Raw genomic sequence first — 16,431 nt, 5'->3', positions numbered from 1 at the left:
TCGTTCCTTAATGGGGTGCGTAACATAATAGATTAACGGTCGACCTGCGACAGCAATCGCACAACTTGCGAACGGACCGCTAGACGCCGCCGCGAGCGCTGAGAGTGCATTGCGATCGCAGGCGCGCGTGTTGCCAAAGACCTTGTAAAAAATAACTAGACTCACTTATGGCGCTGCAGTCGCGGGATAATTTGAACCTTCGGCTGGACGTCATTATAGTGGTTGTAGTCTGATGTGTTGTATAGTATTGTTGTTTATGAAGACCCTGATTCAACGTTGTATATTTGTTGGGGCGTACATACAGTATTTGTTACCCGTAATTCTACTGTCTGTACGTTCCAATCAAAAGAAGTACAATGGTGAAGAGTTGTGCATTGATTAATTGAACAAATAAATTCGAGAAAAGAACGAATATTACATTTCATAGGTATGTGGATATTTTAAGTTGTTATGCATGTCAGTGCACTTGCTTAATAAATGTTTTTGTAACACGGTATTAGCAAAATGTCTTTGCATCTATTTGCAGGTTTCCTTTCTCAAAACCACAGCTGTTACAAAAATGATTACACGCCGTCAGGAGGCAAGATTTCCGACCGACAGAATAACTTTTTATATGTTCTGATCATTTTGAAGAAAGTTGGCTGATCGGTAGTGTTTTCATGGTATAGGTTAGGTTTAAACTTGATAATTTGGTCGTGAGTTGCCAAAGCACTATGCCATATATAACGCACTTCTCGTCATAAAATCTAAAGCAAGGTAGAGTCAGAAAATATCTATTAATATAGTGGGCAAATCTTCAAGTATTTTGATGCATTTTGCGTACATCTATCGTAAATGAACTACGAAAAATGCTAGGGGTCCAGTACATAACTTTTAGCAACGGCAGATTCCATGTAGTACGTAAGATAAATTCAGAAACAGTGACTAGTTGCTGTTTGTTCATAAATTAAAAAGTATATTGTAGTAACGTATTTAAATGAGGCATTATGTTTGTGACCTAACTCAAGGGAAGGCATTTTATAATCAAAAGCGATGTATAAACATTCGAACTCCGCGCGTCAGTTTACCACTCTAATGGCCGCCGCCCAGCTATTCAATTTGTCCGCTCTTCACAGTCGACCACTCGTGCGGTTGTGGGGGCCTGCGTGTTGCGTACGGGCCGCGAGGTGCCGCCACGAGCGCAACCGTACATAAGTGACGACGGAGTTCGGCCAGCTCTCATTTTGTTTGGCATCTCATTTTTGCCTATTCTCTTATTTGCTTAGTTGCTTAGCTCTTATTCGTTTATGGCTCATGTTATTGTGCTCTCTTTCAGCCATTCTGATTGTTTTGATTTACTCCCAATTGAGAAGTGCTCATTTTGGCATTTCACTTTTGCATATTTCTCTTTTTGCTAGTAATATGCTCCTTAGCTTTTTACAGCTGAACTGATTAACATAGTCTCATGTACTGTTTGTTCATTTCAGCCTGTTCATATTTTGATGTTCTTTAAATAATGTAATAATTATCGAAGCGTTTCTTCCCTTAAACTTGTGTAAAGTTTTCCCGATGTAGGATTTGTTCTGTGACACAGGTGTAAGATTTTGAATATAAATTATATACGAAACTGTACTTTAAAAGGAATTTATTTTTTCAGTTTGTACTACATCAGACGACAATTTTGTGATATGAGTGAGAAATTTGAGGGGCGAACCCATGGAAATAGTCTTAAATGATCACCTTTAAAAATAAAAATTTGTGTGTCACTGAAAGACGTGACACTGTAGGCACCGAAAATTTATATATATAAAAATATACGACACAGGTGGTGCTGTGTTCCAAGAGAGTAGAATCCTCGCATCGTCCAGGACTGGTTTTGTGAGCTCCAGGATGAATTGTCGCATCTCTCCTGGCTGTCATAGTCACGAACCTGAATATCTTTGAGCCTTTGTGGTAGGCCACACGTTGAAGAGAAGAGTGTGCGACCGCTATCCACCAACATCATCGTTACACGAACTTGGCGCTATGTTTCAGGACTAACGGTATACAATTCCCTTGAAAACCATACATCATCTGTATTTATCCATTCCGAGACGGCTGAAAGCTATTTTAAATGCTAACGGTTCAACTACACAGCATTAGGCATTGTAATATGTTGTGTTTTTGGTGTTTCCATATTTTTGTCTACCTCTTGACTGCGTGTCTCGGCAAGTTCCTAGGCATGACAGTAAAATCTGAGATCATACAAGAGAAAATAAGAGCCGTTATGCGTACTTTTCTTTATATGCACAATTTTTATCTTTTCGTTGATATCTAGAGTTTATTATTTCTAGAAGTTACTGTAAGTAGGCTGTTTATGTTTTCTTATCGGCAACGTTACGTAGCGCTCTATATGAAAATCACTGGCTGTGCTGTGTGCAGTCTGTGGCTAGTTTGCATTGTTGTCTGCCATTGTAGTGTTGGGCAGCGGCAGCTGGATGTGAACAGCGCGTAGCGTTGCGCAGTTGGAGGTGAGCCGCCAGCAGTGGTGGATGTGGGGGGAGAGATGGCGGAGTTTTGTAATTTGTGATGAACTGCTATATATATTTGTTCTCTATTAATATCTTTCATTTGCTAACTATCCCTATCAGTAGTTAGTGCCTTCCGTAGTTTGAATCTTTTATTTAGCTGGCAGTAGTGGCGCTCGCTGTATTGCAGTAGTTCGAGTAATGAAGATTTTGTGAGGTAAGTGATTTCTGAAAGGTATAGTTTAATGTTACTCAGGGCCATTCTTTTGCAGGGATCTTTGATAGTCAGATTGCGTTGCGCTAAAAACATTGTGTGTCAGTTTAAGCACAGTCTTGTGTAAATTGTTCAAAAGGGGAAGTTTCATTACATCTGTTTGTTCAGTTGGAACTTAACAATAAAATTCATCAACACCTGTTGACATCTACATCTACATCTACGTGATTACTCTGCTATTCACAATAAAGTGCCTGGCAGAGGGTTCAATGAACCACCTTCATGCTGTCTCTCTACCGTTCCACTCTCGAACGGCACGCGGGAAAAACGAGCACTTAAATTTTTCCGTGCGAGCCCTGATTTCTCTTATTTTATCATGATAACCATTTTCCCTATGTAGGTGGCTGCCAACAGAATGTTTTCGTAATCGGAGGAGAAAACTGGTGATTGAAATTTCATGAGAAGATCCCGTCGCAACGAAAAACGGCTTTGTTTTAATGATTGCCACTCCAATTCACGTATCATGTCTGTGACACTATCTCCCCTATTTCGCGATAATACAAAACGAGCTGCCCTTCTTTTTACTTTTCCGATGTCATCCGTCAGTCCCACCTGATGCGGATCCCACACCGCACAGCAATACTCCAGAACAGGGCGGACAAGTAGTGTAAGCAGTCTCTTTGGTAGACCTGTTGCACCTTCTAAGGGTTCTGCCAATGAATCGCAGTCTTTGGTTTGCTCTACCCACAATATTATCTATGTGATAGTTCCAATTTAGGTTATTTGTAATTGTAATCCCTATGAATGTATAGCCCTCAGATTTGTGTGACTTATCGCGTAACCGAAATTTAGCTGATTTCTTTTAGTACTCATGTGAATAGCTTCGAACTTTTCTTTATTCAGGGTCAATTGCCACTTTTCGCACCATACAGATATCTTATGTAAATAATTTTGAAAATCGTTTTGATCACCTGATGACTTTACAAGACGGTAAATGACAGCATCATCTGGAAACAATATAAGATGGCCACTGACATTGTCTCCTATGTCGTTAATATAGATCAGGAACAATGGATGGCCTATAACACTTCCTTGGGGGACGCCGGATATTACTTCTGTTTTACTCGATGACTTTTCCGTCTATTACTACGAACTGTGACCTTTCTGACAGGAAATCACGAATCCAGTCGCACAACTGAGGCAATACTCCGTAGCACGCAGTTTGATTAGAAGACGCTTGTGAGGAACGGTGTCGAAAGCCTTCTGGAAATCCAAAAATATGGAATCAATTTGACATCCCCTGTCGATAGCATTTATTACTTCATGAGTATAATAGCTGGTTGTGTTTCACAACAACGATATTTTCTGAATCCGTGCTGACTATATGTCAATAAATCGTTTTCTTCGAGGTACTCCATAATGTTCGAATACAGTATATGTTCTAAAACCCTACTGCAAATCGACGTTAGTGATACAAGCCTGTAATTCATCGGATTACTCCTACTTCCCTTTTTGGGTATTGGTGTGACTTCAGCAATTTTCCATACTTTAGGTACGTATCTTTCTGTGAGCGAGTGGTTGTATATAATTGCTAAATATGGAGCTATTTTATCAGCATACTCTGAGAGGAACCTGACTGGTATACAATCTGGACCGGAGGCCTTGCCTTCATTAAGTGATTTAAGCTGCTTTGTTACACCGAGGATATCTACTTCTATGTTTCTCATCTTGGTAGTTGTTCTTGGTTGGAATTCAGGAATATTTACTTCGTCTTCTTTGGTGAAGGAGTTTCGGAAAACCGTGTTTAATAACTCTGCGTTAGTGGCACTGGCACATTTAGTGGTACATTTTTGTAGCAGGCTATTGCGAATCATTTTAGAGCGGTGCTTAACGCGCATGGTTTGCTTTATTTTAATTTTGATCGATGTGAGCACTAGCCTATACTTTCGAATTACGATATTATTTTCAGCGAACACACGACCTGATTCATGTGATACAAAGCAACCGATGTCATTTATTCATGAAATGGAAGCAAGAGTAGCGACATACTATCCAGTATTAAATATAAACAGTAACTGCGAAACAAATAATATAGCCGTGTTCAGCAATGCACTAAATATGGATAAACCTATATTCCCTAGCAAAAACTGTGACTTTTTGACTTAAAACCTATTATAACGATTTCACGTAAGTCTAAAAGGACAGTCTGAATATCTAAAATTTTATAATTAGTTCAAAATGTGCTTTTGTGCTGTATACTGAAATGCTGTGTTACTATAAAATATTGTGTCAATATTATGACAAGCAAATTGAAATTAATGCTATGTGCTAAGAAACTAATTCTATAAATATTTATAATGAAGAGAAGTACGAATTTATTGTATCTGAAAATAGTTAGGACATGCCTAATACGCAATAATACAGAAAGTCTTTGGCGTCAGAGAGAATTTTTGCGTGTGTGTTGTTCATATCTGCTAATGGCTGTTTGCTTAGGAGTGAAATTAAAACTCAAGAATCCTGCTGAAAGAATAACATCTAACATAATTTTTGGGACAAGAAAGAGAGGGGCTCAGTATTTGACTAGTAATGATCGCAGTACCAAAATAAATGGACGATGGAAAAACACATAATGATGGCGTCAGCGACAGTCGAAATAAACTGCGAGAGGTAAGTAAAATAGTTTACTGCAGATAGTACGTAGAGCGTATTACTTCATAACGTTTCATTTGTAAAATAAAACAGAAATCTTATTCCGGTCAAGCAATAGTTGAGCTGTCTCATTTCTAATTTTTTTGAACTTAATTTTGCCGAAGTCTTGTGGATAGCTAGGGTGACCAGACGACCGGATTAATCCAGACATGTCCTCCTTTTTAGCTCTTTGTCCGGGGTCCGGGCTGATTTTTACAGTGTCCGGCTTTTTCGCAAAGTTGAGCGTAATACAGTTAAATTTACAATTTGTCCCGTTGCATTGCTCTTTTCTTTAATACTTTAACTATTGGCACAGTCTTAGTAGGTGGCACCAGGATCGTCGATGTTATCGTTGATCGACCTATAAGCTAATGCAAATATCGATTATTTAAAATTTTCGTTTCGTATCTTCGCTTTGTATTGGCTTCGTTTCCTGTAGTGCACGTGTGAATTGTGAGTGTAATTTTTAACCGAGTGAGTTACGTAAAACATTTGGCTATGCCTAAACGGAAGTGTTCATTTTCTGATGTCCTTTCCTGCAAATATCCGGCTTTCAAGAAAGGGAGAAATGAATTTAAAGTGGAATGAAAGATATGTGAAGCTGGAACGTACGTCTCAGTGGCAAATAAAGATAAGAAATAACTTGACAGAGTTGTTTCATAGTCATTCTATTTATTTGTGTTCGGAAGGTTAAAGTGCAGTTTACATGTCGTCAGCTACTGCTTGAATTGTAGATGTTGGTAGCGGTGCGTCAAATGAAGGGAGGTGAATGGTCTTACGTTTTTCGCTTTGTTAACAATTCCGTGTTGTTGACATAACAAAACTTCACTTTGTCACGACAATCAATGTTTTTATTTTTTTTTTATGTTCCTCAGTGCACCACCACCTGACATCAGTAACAACTAACTACTAGCTTTACCGATAATTCCCAGCAGTCACGTGACTTGTCCAAAGCTGACGGGTGGTATCCTCATCTGCAATTGACCCCTTTGATGTGTCCTCCTTTTTCTTCCTTTGTCCTCCTTTTTGAAGCTGTTTGTCCTCTTTTTTAAACAATTGCATCTGGTCACCCTATGGATAGCAAAATAACTCAGCAAATTTTTACAGGTAGGTCGACTGTAGTCAATGTTATTGGGTCCGTTTTTAGGCTCTGTGCTTATGCTTGCATACAGTATCATTAACAATGTACACCTCCTAGCAAATCATAATTATGTACAGGGCGTTTCAGAAATGTTGGTCAATAATTCACACATGGAAATTAAAGGCGAAAAGTAGCTAACATGTTCCAATAATAATGGGTCCACAAGTCAACCGTTGTCGAGATGCAGCATATTTTTTGTTGCGGTTCGTCAGTGCCTAGGAACACATGGCATCTCTAAACGTTAAAGTAGGTGTTCGAAATGTTGTTTGTTTGTGTGAATGCAACACTAAATTTGTCCCGGAAATCAGCTGCGAATCCTCTGAGACAGTCCTGGGGAATTCTGTAAATGCTGGAAGTCTGCTTCAATCCGCAAGCGCAGTTCTTCAAGTTATGTAGCGTAGACCAGGCTTTATACATGACTCCCACACAGAAATCCATGAGATTTAAATCCATAGTACTCGGACATCATCATCTACGTGTGGAAGTACAGTCAACAGAAACCGTATGTACTGTTGTCCGGCTAGTCTCTACGGTCCATTTATGCAGTATCCTAGCAGTCTTCCCGGACGTTCGAAGAATTACGCTGCTCATATCGTGATACGTGTGATGCATTAGGATTGACGTCGGCCCAAATGTGACAGTTATGGTAGTTAAAAATACCGTCACCGATAAATAGGGCCTCATACGTGAACAGAATACTGCTTACAAACAGGGGATTCAGGGTACACTGTTGCTGCACCCATTGCCAGAAATTCTGTGCAGGAGGGAAGTCTGCTTTGTTGAGAGCTTGCACTCGCTGGAGATGATATGGCTAGAGTACCTGCCGATGTAAAACGCGCCACACACTGCTATGACTCGAGACACACTCTTGAATAGCAATTCTACTTGTTGAAGTACTCGGACGTTCGTGTACAATGCGTAACTCCTTTCCTCAACATCGGGTGCAATGGATCTGGTTCGACCTCGTACATGGTAACCTCCCGGTCTCTCTAAGGCGCTCATGCAACCGGCTAAACGTACGACTGTCGGACTGCCTGCGGAGAGGAAAAGCTTCTTCATACAATCGTGCTGCCTCAGGGGCACTGCCATTCACTTTGCCATACATGAAGAAGTGCATGTCAGCGTACTCTTCAATGGTGTTACCTCTGTCCATGGTGCCTTCACGTTCGTAACTGATTATGAGGCCGGTACGGCACAGTACATGGAGGGTGAAAGATAAATAGTTGCGCATGCGTAAACAAACCTTGAGATACCAACCTAAATACCACAGTATGCAGAGGATTTTACAGTTTGTTCCCACGTCGAATTAATGCGATGCCCCGGCAACGGCTGATTTGCGGACTCATGTTTATTGGAGCTTTGTAGCTTCTTTTCGCCTGTACTTTCCATGTGTGAATTATTGACTGTCATTTCTGAAACACCCTGTGTTTATTCTAACGGACCTGGCAATGGTTCACAGTTGCTAAATACGTATTGGAACTGAATATGCGTCCTGGTCTGGAGTATGCCTGCGAAACGTGCCAAGGCCCAAATTTCTGCTCGTCACGAAGTTACGAAACTCGAAATTATAATAAATCACAGAGAATAGGAATAAAAAATTCTTCTTTTTTTCGTTTTTGGACTTTTAAACGAATACCGTAAACAATACAATTACAGAACTTCAGACCAGGCAACATTGTTTTGGTTTTTGAATTTTGTACGGTAAAAGCGTAAAGTTGCGTCGTAAACTACCAGTGAAGGAACACATACAATTGGCCATTTAAAAACACTCTGCTCGTAAATCAGTTCCAACGTATTTGAATGTCCGACCTCCTGGTAATCCACTTTTTGGCCTATTTATTCTCCACTCCGAGCAGGGGGACGCGCTGTTCAAGATATGGCCAATGAAAGAGTTGTGGTTCTGGTCAGACAATTATCGGACGAGCTGACAGTGGGGCAGTTGGAAAATTCCGATTGGGAATATGTGGGAAGGTCGCAGGGGCTTTCCATGGACGTTCTCCTATCCAAGAATTACTATGTGTCAGACAATTATCAGACAGTGGGACAATTGAGAGATCTCAACTGAGAATAAGTGGGAGGGACATTGTCCCACCGAACAATTACGATGTATGTGTTCGTGTTTTGGATATCGGAGGCCGGCCGAAGTGGCCGTGCGGTTAAAGGCGCTGCAGCCTGGAACCGCAAGACCGCTACGGTCGCAGGTTCGAATCCTGCCTCGGGCATGGATGTTTGTGATGTCCTTAGGTTAGTTAGGTTTAAGTAGTTCTAAGTTCTAGGGGACTAATGACCTCAGCAGTTGAGTCCCATAGTGCTCAGAGCCATTTGATATTGGAAGACGATATATAGAATCAGTTACGTGACGTTTACAATCGATATTTACCCAGCCGATATGTCAGGAACATCGATATTTTATGGCGATATAATTGGAAAGCACTATTTCATCATCTAACTCATAACAGAGAAAACTTAACTCTACTTTCTTTTTTATTTTGAAATAGTTACAACGTAAGAACGGTACCTACAGCTTTTTTCCTTTCAAGTTCTTAGAGAAATTTTGACTGTTGTCAGTTGAATATTTTGGTAATCTCCTGGCACTTGAATATAAGGTTGGTAGAAAAGTTTGATATGTAATTCTTGAAAGGTGGAAGGTAAAAAAGAAAGAGAATAACTCTTAAGTTATCCCTATATTTACGGATGTCACGCACTGTAAAGTTAGGAAATAATCCATTCACAATCTGAAGGGAAATATCTCGAAAATAAGTTTCATTTATACTGTCTGTAATTTGAGTATCTTTATGTCATATGCCGTACTATAATCTTTCTAATCTGTTTCCTGAGACTTCTTCGTTTATATGGAAAACATTTGAGTATCTTTATGTCATATGCCGTACTATAATCTTTCTAATCTGTTTCCTGAGACTTCTTCGTTTATATGGAAAACAATACGTTAAATCCTTCTCTTAATGATTCAATTAAATCAATACATTACAAATTTCATAATATACTGGTTTTCTGTTAAAACCGACTGCGAGAAAGAAAACGAAACTGCACATTTTCACAGCCCAGCCCAGTATTTTCTTCCTCGCGATCGCTTTTAACGGAAAAAGAAATATACAGCCCATGTCAGATTGCTTATGACAGTATCGTGTAAAAAGTTGAATAATTCGATCAACAACTATTCGAGTTTTTTGCAAACAATCTTTCCCCCTTTATGTATTACATAAATATTTATACATTATATATTTAAGACGTAGGCCAGTCAGAATGTTTATAAGATTATCGGGTAAAACTTTGAAGTAAACCGGTGAATAACTTTTCGAGATTTTTGGAAATAACGTTTCCTCTCGTTTCCCGTTTATATGTTAGTACAGATTAATCTACCATGTTTTATTAAACTTGGTACAACCTCTGCGGGTGTTTATTGATTTCTTCTATAGATCACATTTTTTCTGTCAGTATCTACCCACTTCATTCAGAGGTCTATAACAGAAACAACGTGTTATTGTTGCAGTGCCACACTTCTGAGCCTTGTGAGGTGGGTTTTTAGGCTTCTTTGTTTGCATTATTGTATCTATTTTATTTCGCCGGTGTTTTTCTGGTACTCATTCATGGTTTTCAGCTGTTATTCGTTTGCCAACACGATTTCCATGCCATTCTACTTCGTGTTATTACTAGCAGTAACAAGACGAAATACAGTTGATTGCTGTATGTTGTTGTAGATATCTGGCGAAAATGGATGAAAAATCACCAGGGGTAAAAAAAACGGAATATACTTACAAGAAGAAGTTCACTAAAGCTCATTGAAGATGCTACAACTTGCGTTTGGGTAAACACAAATATATTACTGCATTATGGTAAAAGAGGGACACTGTTAACCATTCTGTATTTCCTCTTTCTGATTGGCCCCCTGCGATGCTGTGAGATGTGCGGCATGTGTGTGGTGGTTGACGGCTGGAGGGCCTATATTAAACGGTCGACGCACCCTGGTGTTGCTCGTATTACATTATCGGTGGTAAAGTGTCAGACGTTAAAGTCAATATAGAACACAAGCAATTTTTGTCAAGTTTTTATGGACAAAACAAAATAATAAGTTGTTATTTATTTTCTGTTGATTCTGAAAACCATCACACTTAAATCTGATGTGAACAGTTACACTGTAGGGTAGCTATAATAATTTTTTTCCCTGGAAAGATTTTCGCACTGGAGGATAATGCTGTATACAGGGTTGTTCCAATGATGAATAACATCATGTTCTAATATATTCGTAATTGGTAAGGTCGGTTTTTCAGTAAAGAAATGAGCTGTAGTTTTCCTTCAAAAGTGTTTCACTCTTAAACTACCATGCCGTTATCCTGTAACGTTACGCGTATCTAGGCGAGCTAATCGACCGCCTAGAATTGCCACGAGGTAGGTGAGTTCGATACACGGCTCAACGCTAGCGGGCCAAGGGCTCATGGAACGCCGCTGCCAGCGCGGGTAGCTGACTGTTCTCGCTCCAAGCGAGCTACGGTGCAGAGATAACGAAAGCGTCGTGGGAAACGGGTAAATCCCAGACCCAGGAATTTGGACGTCTGAGCCCGCATTGCCTTTGTGCAGAGTAAGCTCAAGGAAATGGCGTAGAGTCAGACACTCTTAAAGATGCCCAAGATAGAGCTCTTTGAGATTCGACAATACCTCACATCAAATATTAATGCAAATCTGAAAATATCTTTAAAACTACAGATGATAATATCTCATAGCGAGTAAACACTTACACACTGACGCTCTGAATTAACAACTTTTAAACGCTTCATGCGATTTCAACAAACGTTATCTCACAGTATATCATTACACTATAGCTACCATCCCAGAAAGTTACATTTCTGCATCTGTCTCATGTTTTTCCATTGTACAAATGTTTGTCGGAACATCGTATTCTTCACATTTACACAACTAATGAATACAGCATCAGTACATCATACTGTCATACTTGTGTTTCATTTGATGAAAAATTTACTATTTTGCAAATAACTTTGTTTAAACGTTGATTGCAAGTGCTATTAAGAAACTGTGCTAGTTTAAAAGTTGTCAGTCTCACGTGACAGCTGACACCACAATTGGAAAGTGAACCAGAACACGCATCTGTCAACAAAGGCTAAATAATTGCTTAAACAATATTTAACAACAATCTGTTGTCATTTACCGTGCATGCACTTGCAAGAGAATACTGGCTTATTTATTTATAGACTAACTATTAGTTACATTTATTGTAAATGGTCCGAGTGTAACGGAATGTATAAACATTTGTTATTTTAATGTTGTTGTAATATACACACATCAAAAAAAGGTTTCCGTCACCTCAATTCCGAGAGTTTCGGAACCTGTACAGAAAATTGGAATAGTGATCAACATAAACATCATTTCCGACCTTTTCATTGCTCATGAAAACCACACATTGCATGTTGTACCACCATACAGCGAGACCTTCAGAGGTGGTGGTCCAGATTGCTGTACACACCGGTACCTCTAATACCCAGTAGCACGTCCTCTTTCTTGCATTGATGTATGCCAGTATTCGTCGTGGCATACTGTCCACAACTTCATCAAGGCACTGTTGGTCCAGATTGTCCCACTCCTCAATGGCGATTCGTCATACATCCATCAGAGTGGTTGGTGGGTCACGTCGTATTTAAACAGCCCCTTTCAATCTATCCCAGGCATGTTCGATAGGGTTCATGTCTGGAGAACATGCTGGCCACTCTAGTCGAGCGAAGTCGCTATCCTAAAGGAAGTCGTTCACAAGATGTGCACGATGGAGGCGCGAATTGTCGTCCATGAAGACGAATGCCTCGCCAATATGCTGCCGATATGGGTGCACTATCGGTCGGAGGATGGCATTCACGTATCGTACAGCCGTTACGGCGCCTTCCATGACCACCACCGGCATACGTCGGCCCCACATAATGCCACCCCAAAACAGCAGGGAACCTCCACCTTGCTGCACTCGCTGGACAGTGTGTCTAAGGCGTTCTGTCTGACCGGGCTGCCTCCAAACACGTCTTTAAGCGGTTACAGCATCGGTGATTTCGGCCGTAAACAGAAATATTAAAAAAGGTAGGAAGATTTTTCTATTTAGCAAAAGTGACAAAAAGCAGATTTCAGAGTACTTGACGGCTCAACACAAAAGTTTTATCTCAAGTACAGACAGTGTTGAGAATCAGTGGACAAAGTTCAAAACCATCGTACAATATGCATTAGATGAGTATGTGCCAAGCATGATCGTAAGAGATGGAAAAGAGCCACCGTGGTACAACAACCGAGTTAGAAAACTGCTACGGAAGCAAAGGGAACTTCACAGCAAACATAAACATAGCCAAAGCCTTGCAGACAAACAAAAATTACACGAAGCGAAATGTAGCGTGAGGAGGGCTATGCGAGAGGCGTTCAATGAATTCGAAAGTAAACTTCTCCTAAGAAATTTTGGTCTTATGTCAAAGCGGTAGGTGGATCAAAACAAAATGTCCAGACACTCCGTGACCAAAATTGTACTGAAACAGAGGATGACAGACTAAAGGCTGAAATACTAAATGCATTTTTCCAAAGCTGTTTCACAGAGGAAGACTGCACTGTAGTTCCTTCTCTAGATTGTCACACAGATGACAAAATGGTAGATATCGAAATAGATGACAGAGGGATAGAAAAACAATTAAAATCGCTCAAAAGAGGAAAGGCCGCTGGACCTGATGGGATACCAGTTCGATTTTACACAGAGCACGCAGCGGTGTACCGTAGGTCTCTAGAAGAGCGTAGCGTTCCAAAAGATTGCAAAAGGGCACAAGACATCGCCGTTTTCAAGAAGGGATTTCGAAAAGATGTGCAGAACTATGAACCTATGAACCTATATCTCTAACGTCGATGAGTTGTAGAGTTTTGGAATACGTATTTGTTCGAGTATAATGACTTTTCTGGAGATCAGATATCTACTCTGTAGGAACTAGCATGAGTTTCAAAAAAGACGATCGTGTGAAACCCAGCTGGCGCTATTCGTCCACGAGACTCAGAGAGCCGTTGACACGGATTCCCAGTTAGATGCCGTGATTCTTGATTTCCGCAAGGCGTTTAATACAGTTCGCCACAGTCGTTTCATGAACAAAGTCAGAGCATATGGACTATCAGACCAATTGTGTGATTGGATTGAAGAGTTTCTAGATAACAGGACGCAGCATTCTCTCAATGGAGAGAAGTGTTCCGAAGTAAGAGTGATTGCAGATGTGTCTCAGGGGAGTGTCGTACGATCTTTGCTATTCACAATATACATAAATGACCTTGTGGATGACATCGGAAGTTCACTGAGGCTTTTTGCGGATTATGCTGTAGTATATCGAGAGGTTGTAACAATGGAAAATTGTACTGAAATGCAGGAGGATCTGCAACGAATTGACGCATGGTGCAGGGAATGGCAATTGAATCTCAAAGTAGACAAGTGTAATGTGCTGCGAATACATAGAAAGAAAGTTCTTTTATCATTTAGCTACAATATAGCAGGTCAGCAACTGGAAGCAGTTAATTCCATAAATTATCTGGGAGTACGCATTAGGAGTGATTCAAAATGGAGTGATCATATAAAGTTGATCGTCGGTAAGGCAGATGCCAGACTGAGATTCGTTGGAAGAATCCTAATAAATACAATCCGAAAACAAAGGAAGTAGGTTTACAGTATGCTTGTTGGCCCACTGCTTGAATACTGCTCACTGGTGTGGGATCCGTACCAGATAGGGTTGATAGAAGAGACAGAGAAGATCCAACGGAGAGCAGCGCGCTTCGTTACAGGATCATTTAGTAATCGCGAAAGCGTTATGGAGATGATAGATAAACTCCAGTGGTGGACTCTGCAGGAGAGACGCTCAGTAGCTCGGTACGGGCTTTTGTTGAAATTTCGAGAACATACCTTCACCGAGGAGTCAAGCAGTATATTGCTCCTTCCTACGTATACCTCGCGAAGAGACCATGAGGATAAAATCAGAGTGATCAGAGGCCACACAGAGGCATACCTACAATCTTTCTTTCCACGAACAGTACGAGACTGGAATGGAAGGGAGAACCGATAGAGGTACTCAAGGTACCCTGCGCCACACACCGTCAGGTGAGACATCTACATCTACATCCGTAGTTGTAGATGTAGATGTCTCCGACGATTGTCCGGTTGAAGGCATATGCGGCACTCGTCGGCGAAGAGAACGTGACGCCAATCCTGAGCGGTCCGTTCGGCATGTTGTTGGACCCATCTCTACCGCGCTGCAAAGATGGACCTCGCCATAGACGTCTGGAGTGAAGTTGCGAGTCATTCAGCCTATTGCGCACGGTTTGAGTCGTAATACGACGTCCTGTGGCTGCACGAAAAGCATTGCTGTCAGGGTTCCTCCGAGCCATAATCCGTAGCTAGCGGTCATCCACTGTAGTAGTAGCCCTTGAGCGGCCCGAGCGAGGCATGTCATAGACAGTTCCTGTCTCTCAGTATCTCCTCCATGACCAAACAACACTCATTTGGTTCACTCCGAGACGCCTGGACACTTCCCTTGTTGAGAGGACTTCCTGGCACAAAGAAACAATGCGGACTCGATCAATCCGCGGTATTTACCGTCTAGGCATGGTTGAACTACAGACAACACGACCTGTGTACCTCCTTCCTGGTGGAATGACTGGAACTGATCGGCTGTTGGACCCCCTCCATCTAACAGGCGCCGCTCATGCGTGGTTGTTTACAGCTTTGTACATCTTTGGGCGGTTTTAGTGACACTTCTGAACAGTCAAAGGGACTGTGTCTGTGATACAATATCCACAGTCAACGTCTGTCTTCAGGAATTCTGGGAACCGGGGTGATGCAAAACTTTTTTTGAAGTGTGTATCAGTTTAGTGCGGGGAAGTGCTGAACTTGAAGCTGGCCGCGGTGGTCTAGCGGTTCTAGGCGCTCAGTCCGGAACCGCGGGACTGCTACGGTCGCAGGTTCGAATCCTGCCTCGGGCATGGATGTGTGTGATGTCCTTAGGTTAGTTAGGTTTAAGTAGTTCTAAGTCTAGACGACTAATGACCTCAGATGTTAAGTCCCATAGTGCTCAGAGCCATTTTTTGCTCAACTTGAAACAAATCATGTCTTTAGAGCTCAAGGACAATGTGTTTTTGGCGGGGATGGCCTTCAGCCAATGGAAACGCAGACTGCAGCCGAACACTATGACAGTCAGTTGGAGACTGGAACTTCTCGAGTGTAGAGTTCAAGGGACGATTCTGCACACTCTTTGTGTGAGCTCCGGAAGAAGGCAGAACTGTATAGAGCAATGTGCGTGATTCAGTCATACATATGATTCATTCTCAACGATGAACGGGCTCTTGAGAACGCTAAATTTTGAAGAGACTCTAACTAACGAGAGATCTGAATGTGTTCCAGAGTAGGACTTCAACTTTCTCCGCTTGTAATGTGGAACTTCGTGCGTATTTAACATTTGTAAATGTTCGGATAATAAGTTGCCGTCTCTTTATCTAAGAATAGATGATGAATGCAGCTAGCCGCTATCTCTGTGTAATGTCTTGTCTGTATTGACGTGTATCTGTTGCCTTTAAGATCACTTCACCTTCACACATAAATCTATATAGTAAAGTAAGGCCTTCCCAGTTCTTGGCTGATCCGTGATAAGACAGGCGAAAAATTAGACTAATGGAGGATTATTAGTATTATCTCTATTTTCATTCGCTCTCTCTCTCTTTCACTCCATTATCTATGTACAGTTTTTAATATAATATTTCATTACGTGAAATCAGCCAAATAGGATCTTTGGTGGAGTCCTTCGTATTGGTAATCAGCGGCTGGCTTGCTGTAGGAGATCTTTACATTTACTATTACTGTTAACCACTGCAGTCAGTCGGGAGAA

Source organism: Schistocerca cancellata, chromosome 8 (assembly GCF_023864275.1).
Source record: "Schistocerca cancellata isolate TAMUIC-IGC-003103 chromosome 8, iqSchCanc2.1, whole genome shotgun sequence".
NCBI classification, from domain to species: Eukaryota; Metazoa; Arthropoda; class Insecta; order Orthoptera; family Acrididae; genus Schistocerca; species Schistocerca cancellata.
This window is presented reverse-complemented; position numbering follows the sequence as displayed.